At 36.6% G+C, this 7076-nt stretch overlaps 1 long non-coding RNA gene across 1 annotated transcript in view; it reads left to right on the forward strand.

Moving 5' to 3' along the window:
* Positions 1-2750, forward strand: part of LOC111088674 — a 3884-nt gene extending 1134 nt beyond the window's left edge. Inside the window, exon 2 of the long non-coding RNA XR_002613126.1 lies at positions 2407-2750. This is a non-coding gene — a long non-coding RNA (uncharacterized LOC111088674). The remainder of the gene's footprint in view (positions 1-2406) is intronic.
* Positions 2751-7076: the final 4326 nt, after the last annotated feature.

The raw sequence follows: 7076 nt of genomic DNA on the forward strand, positions 1-7076 counted from the left end.
CGGTCTCGTCCACCCACGACTTGGTACGTAACGTTGACTTATTTGTCGTGTTGTTAATTTAAAGTTTTTCTTCATTACCCATTCAAGCCGTCTCCAGCCATTATTAGTCTCAAAGTGGGTTCCTCGTCATCGAATTTGAATACTCATTAACAGTTAACCACATAGGCGAGAAAGACGCATATATTAAACTTTTAGAGAATAGGTTATCAAGTTTTATGAGATAAGTCATAAAGATATATATAAAACGTGGACATTTTGTAAGCAATTCTTTAATTTTTCATACATATTAGGTCTACGTGTACAAGCGACAGGAGGAAATAATTACCTGCAAGTTTTAATTCTAGGCTTGATACTCTTACTTAATAATAATATTAATAGTATATATATATATATATATACGTGAACTAGGGTTAACTGTCAGTGTACTTCTGAAAGTCTAAACTCCAAATGGTTTAAGGTTTTTAACATTTTATTATCAATCGCTAACTATAAATGCGAATAAAAAGTATATCACGAAATATTTTAGTTGTTATGTAAGAGGGTGATTAACACGGTAGATAAAGTTAGTTTTAGAAATTTGAAATTTATTTAAAATGCTTTAACTTCAACATTTTTATAGGCTAGTGTAAAAACTTTTACACTGGGCATATGATTTTTTAAAACCTCACACTGTCCCGACCAGCCATGAAGTTTTTCGGGAGGGAGGGGGTTGACCAAATGACTTAATTAATGGTGTGTGTTCTGGGTGAAGTCTCTTTAATTGGGAAGAAGGATGTAGTAAAGCCCTGTATATATTCTTTTCCCAGTTATATCATCTCATTAGTGCATGTGTTATTTACATCCTAGGTTTGAGTTTTGAAACCGGGCCATTGTTTGACGTCATTGTTAGTCAATGCAATTATTAAACAGTAAATTTCAAACATTTCATTTAACTAAAAATTGCATAGTTCAATTAATTAAATGACCAGACAAAACTTGCAACGGCTTATTGAAAGCACGTACTTCCGTAATACTCTTATTTAAACTTTTATACATATATATATATATTCGTTTAACATTAGGCTTAGCTGGGATTTGTCAAAGAGATCTCAGGAAATGTAGCAAATGTTTTCATGTATTGAAATCATTGGACGACTTTAAGTGATGATCTTATCGCAAGTGTTAACGTTTATTGCACACTGTGGCATCCATTGGTGTTCGAATCTATTCACCTTCGATTTTTCCTGTCAGTTTGTGTATAATAATTTCAAAATATCATAAAGTGTTTAACCAGGATACCACTATTCCAAACACAAATTGTATGTTTGGTGTAGTGAAAAACATTTGGATTAATGTTAGTGATTGACTGTGTGAGTGTAACCTCTGGGATGGAAAGGCAAGTGGTAATTTAGGAACTGATCACAGAACTTTCCGTGATATTGCTCAGAACGTGTCAATAAGAACAGGAAGGTATTTAAAGAATTTTGCCGTATGTCGAAAAACACAAAAACAGATGCCACCATCCTACTCAGTGTGAGAAAACTATAAGAAACAAGGTCTTGCAGTCTCATGTTATATGTATGGAAAGCTATTTTCAATACAAAAAATATGATTTTATATTTCGTTTACATTGTAAGTATGAGAATGCTTTTCGCCGAACTATGTTTATTTTAGAGCAGAATGATAAATATAACTAAAACTTATATTTGAACACGTAAATTTTCAACAAAACTAGCGATAATCGTAGAAGAAATATTACAACTGAAAAAATATCGCATTATTTTATGAAGGATATTTTAAAACTGGTTACAACAGAGAAAAAATTAATAGCAAACAAACATTTCCATAGTTTGAAATAGGATAATTTCTCCTAATGCTGACCATGGTTTATTAATTATCATGTCTGGTTGTGGATCACAAGATCTCAGTGGCTTGTGTCCAGTTGCTGCAGAATCGTTCTTTGTGGTTGTGATGCGTTATAAGAGTGACGGCCGAATGCCACTGTTCGATTAGAGTAGCCCAAGAGTTGGTGGTGGATGCTTTTGACTGACTGCCTTCCCTCTAGTCTGTAATGTAAATATCTCTTGTGTAGTTTTGCACGAACATCGAGAAAACGATCACTTTTGTTGGTCTTGATCTAGGAAAGTGGAAGAAATCTATTCTAACTATGAACAAAACTGATTATTCAAGTTCAGTATTTTATTATCGAGAAAAATCTAGCATTAGGGAAGAAGTGAAGAAAGAAAGAGGGAGCAAGCAACTGATTTTCTAGTAATCATAACGTGTACGTGTTAGATATTTTCTGGCAAGAATTGCACTTCACAAAATTCATTACTTTGTTGTTCGTTTTTAATCTGGGTTTGTCTAAAGTGTCCCCTGTAAAGTGTTGTATTAATAGCTCGAAACATTGTTCTTTTTCTCTTACAGACTTCTGGCAAACTGATGAGCGAACGATTGAAGAATTAAAGTTGTCAATTCAGAAAAGCATATATACCGCCATCTGTTGGAATGAAAGATAACATTTTATAATGTGCTGTGAAAAAATTATTCCTGTTTACTCGTAATGACAGTATATTGTTTGTTACATGGATACCGATAGTTAATGTTAAAAATCAAATACTGCTTCCTTTTAACCTTTCATTAAAAATAAATATCAGTGAAGGAGTTATTTTATCATAAAATTTTGTTATTTTTTGATGTTGTTTCAGTGAGATATTTTTAAACAAAATCAATGCAGTTATAATGGTTCAATAAAATGTTCCTACTTTTACTGTTTGTGACAAATGTTTAGTCTATTTATATAATAACTATAAACACGAATACAAACCTTGCCTGGCAATCTGAGGGTTGTGGGTTCGAATCCCCGTCACCGAACATGCTCGCCCTTTCAGCTGTGGGAGCATTATAATGTAACGGTTAATCCCACTATTCCTTGGTAAAAGAGTAACCCTAGATTGGCGGTTGGTGATGTTGAAGCTGCCTTCTTTCTAGTTTATCATTTATAAATTAGGGACGGCTAGCGCAGATAGCTCTCGTGTAACTTTCCGCAAAATTCCAAACTTAACTGAACCAGAAGATTTAACATTTTAACGTAAAAGATTCTGGATTTTGGAACTGGCAAACCTAGTTCGAATCCATAAAATATTCCCCACACTTTAAGCTGCGGGTGCATTATAAGAGCGACAGTCAATCCACTGGAATTGAAAGATAGTAGGTAGTGTGTTGCTGCCAACCGTTTAAATTCCCTATGATGACTAGTTCAAAATTAGGGACGGTGGCAAACAGTCTTAGTAGCTTTGTCATAAAAGCAAACTACAAATACGTAACGTAAAGAACACGTGCCATACTAAACTGATTATTGTAAGTAACACGAATTACGAACTCTGGATATTGTTAACTAACCAAAAATCTTGGTTTACAAAATCAAACGGTATATATATAAATAAACATACAATATTACACATTGCTGGTGAGTATAATTAGCCAACAGATTCCCTTTATGTTTTTTTACATCAATCACTGAAACTGAGGTCTACTTATTGCCTCTTATTAGACAAATAATTGATTTCTGGTGGAAAATATGGGAAACCCGATGAGCAAATATTGGAATTAGTTGCATTACTTCTTATTTTTCTTCACTTTTTTGTGTCTGTGACTCGTGTGTTGTTAGGAGTCATGATCCTAACAACACACGAGTCACAGACCCATAAGTAATTCGTTGCATCAGTAGTTTAGCAATTGTGGGATATGAGCCCCATCGATAATTCTGGGGTTAAATAAGTAGACATGAGTGATAATTTATGAAAGACGGAGCTCCAATAAGAACAAACATTTCCAATATATAACGTAGCAGCCATGTGATTTTTTAGTCCTTATAACTCACCATATAGTAACCTAAATTAATTTCGGTGCGTCAATAATATTATGGCATTGTACCTAATTTATCATTCGATATTGTACAGCGGACCAATTATTTAATGATCATATTACAGATTTATTTCCTCCAGAGGTAAAATAAAAAATATAATCTTTGGCGTATCACATCACCATCATAAGACGCCTAACTGTATTTCTTTGGTTTGCCTACCCAAGTTGATCCTTGAATAGGCGAAACTGCAGTCCACAGCAGAGTGTACGGCCAATTAAAGAATACATTAGGTTTTTACGTCTCTTTTCAATTTTATCTAGTGGAAATAAAATAAATGCTTGTTAGGGAGGAATTATATGTACATTTCCATCAGATATACAAGTCCTTAGGCTACCGCCACATATACGCTCTGGAGCTTGTAGTTTGGAGGTTAAAAGCCATTCTAATGAGGTTGGAAGCCAGCTCTACAGTTGATGCACTGCCTGAACTTGAGTTTGGATAGTCCAGCCCTTAAGTAAAGTACAACTCCAGGACTGAAATGTAATTGTTGGTGAGTTGTGCTGATGTTTCAACCCAGTGAAAAACTGAACTAATTTGAAGGTTGAAAGAGGGGGTCCTTCAGAGAACTTGCTCACCTACAAGTGAACTAATTTCAAGGTTGAAAGAGGGGTCCCTCAGAGAACTTGCTCACCTACAAGTGAACTAATTTCAAGGTTGAAAGAGGGGTCCCTCAGAGAACTTGCTTACCTACAAGTGAACTAATTTCAAGGTTGAAAGAGGGGTCCTTCAGAGAACTTCCTCACCTACAAGTGAACTAATTTCAAGGCTGAAAGAGGGGGTCCCTCGGAGAACTTGCTCACCTACAAGTGAACTAATTTCAAGGCTGAAAGAGGGGGTCCCTCGGAGAACTTGCTCACCTACAAGTGAACTAATTTCAAGGTTGAAAGAGGGGGTCCCTCGGAGAACTTGTTCACCTACAAGGATGATCTGATCTAGTTGCATGGGGATAGTATTCCTTGCAATGGCATCTGCAGATCGCAAAGATATTTTCATTTATTTGTTTATAGAGGGGTTCCCCAGTGAGACAATGAAACATCTCAGCCTAATAAAGGCAGCTTATGTGGTGGCAACGTCCAAAGTCGTGGCTCTAAATAAGTTTCAAGAGCCCACCTTGGACAGACTATCCTACTTAAGTGTATGTCTCGCATCAAGCTCTAACTTTACCGAGAACAAACCAGCAGCTAACACATTCCCACACTGCAATACAACTACTTGGTTCTCAGTGGAAGGACAAAACGTCCTTGATCTACATGTGATTTTTGTGCAAACAACAGCAACATGTTGGGGTTGCCAAGGCTAAAAACAACATACTGAGTGTTTCGACAAGAATAAAAGTATCATGGATGTTCCAATAAGAAAAAATAACAGTAATATGCTGGGTGTTTGAACAGGAATAACAGCAACGTGATGATGGTTTTAACAAGAATGACAGTATCATGGTGGGACTTTCATCAGGTTTACAACATCAACTCCTGGAAAAACAATTGCCTCCAATTACTTCGGGATCTCGAACACTAGTTTCGAAATTTTTGATGTTAAGGGATTAAGGTGGCAATAAAAGATGTAGATGAGAGAAATACCTAAACTGCAGTTAAGTATGATAGAGACTAAACAAATATCACTGCCAACTTGTAAGGGTATAACAAAGTATGACCTGCATCATCTCTTAGGTTACTGCCTAGAATGGATGTATTCGGGAATTTTCAACCAACACCATGCTGAGACACCATAAACTTTAAAGGTGCAATTGAGAATGCTTGTACAAATAATTAGGCGAGTGTTAGGTCCCTACTCTTAGATAGCAAAATGACCAGTTACTTTTCATTCATCAGCTCTGTACGATACCATGCATCTCTGTGACTACCATAATAGTAACCTCCCTGTTGAGAGAGGCTTAACACTGCCCCAAAAATCACCACCTTCACCAGTTCAGGCCTGCCGTCTCGTCTGCTGGCAAAATAGTTTCTGTGGGTGTACTTCCATCAAAGATACCTTCAGTCTCTCCAAGCTGATCATGGATGGCATCGACCAGAGCAGAGGTTGAATTACTCTGGCTAGCGTGCACCTGAGAACCCTATAAATAATATGTCATTCAGTCTCGCACCCTCCAGACCATGCATCACCATAGTTATTCTCAGTTGTCTGCACTTCTTGTGCACCGAGGTTAAACCTCAGAGAGATAATATGATCAACCATTCTCATGAATTATATTCCAATAGTCTTCTTCATGGGTTTGTGGCTGCATTGAGAAGAACGTTATGGACCTTCACAGCTATATACAGGGGGACTTCTAAAAGATCTGACAGCTCTTTCTGAAAGCCATCACTCCTCATTTCCTAACACTTCCTCCTGAATAATTTACGAGATTAGAAAAGCACAAGCAAATACACTTGTCAAGATAACAACGGACACTCCACAATTACAAATCCTGTAGTCACTGCATCATATTTTCTCCTTCCTAGCTACTCTCTGTTTTTCTCAAGTTCACTTATTTCCCTGCAAGTAGTCCGGTAAGAGTTGCAGAATCACTGGAGGTTCACCAGAAAATGTGTTACAAAGCAAAATCTAAATGATCATAATCTCACATGAGTCTGAAGCGAAGAAAGAGATTGGATACAATAGTATTTATTCAAACACAAATACAATCAAAGCTTTTAAAGGGAAGTGTATTTCAGCATCTTTACTGGAAGTGTTAAAAGCAAGTCGGCAAATTTATATATATCGCTCATCAAAGTCATCATCTATTACCTTTTTTTTTCTGACTGAGAAGACATGATATTATATAGGAAAAAAAACAATACCTTTCTTCTTGGGGTGCAGGCATTGCCCACATGATTGACAACCAGTCTTACTACAAAACAAGAGATGTTGCTTCCATGGGGCATCACCTGACTTGCCAGTGGAAAAGATCACTGTTACTTTCTGTACAGTAAGCACTATGTTACAGCAGTATTTCGTATGAAAAAGTACATGTAGTACACTAATTGAATGACCTAGAATGGAGCATGACTCAAAAAAAAAAAACTGGAACTAAACAAGTGATGTTGTTTTCTTCCCGGGCCATGCTCCATTCCCAAGAAGAGTTTCACCTTAGAATACCAGGTTAGAACTAAGAGTGCACTACCACTACATCCTGAGGTCAAATTATTTGTGTGTGTGGGGTGGGGGG

This window comes from Limulus polyphemus, unplaced genomic scaffold (assembly GCF_000517525.1).
Source record: "Limulus polyphemus unplaced genomic scaffold, Limulus_polyphemus-2.1.2 Scaffold4210, whole genome shotgun sequence".
In the NCBI taxonomy this organism is placed as follows: domain Eukaryota; kingdom Metazoa; phylum Arthropoda; class Merostomata; order Xiphosura; family Limulidae; genus Limulus; species Limulus polyphemus.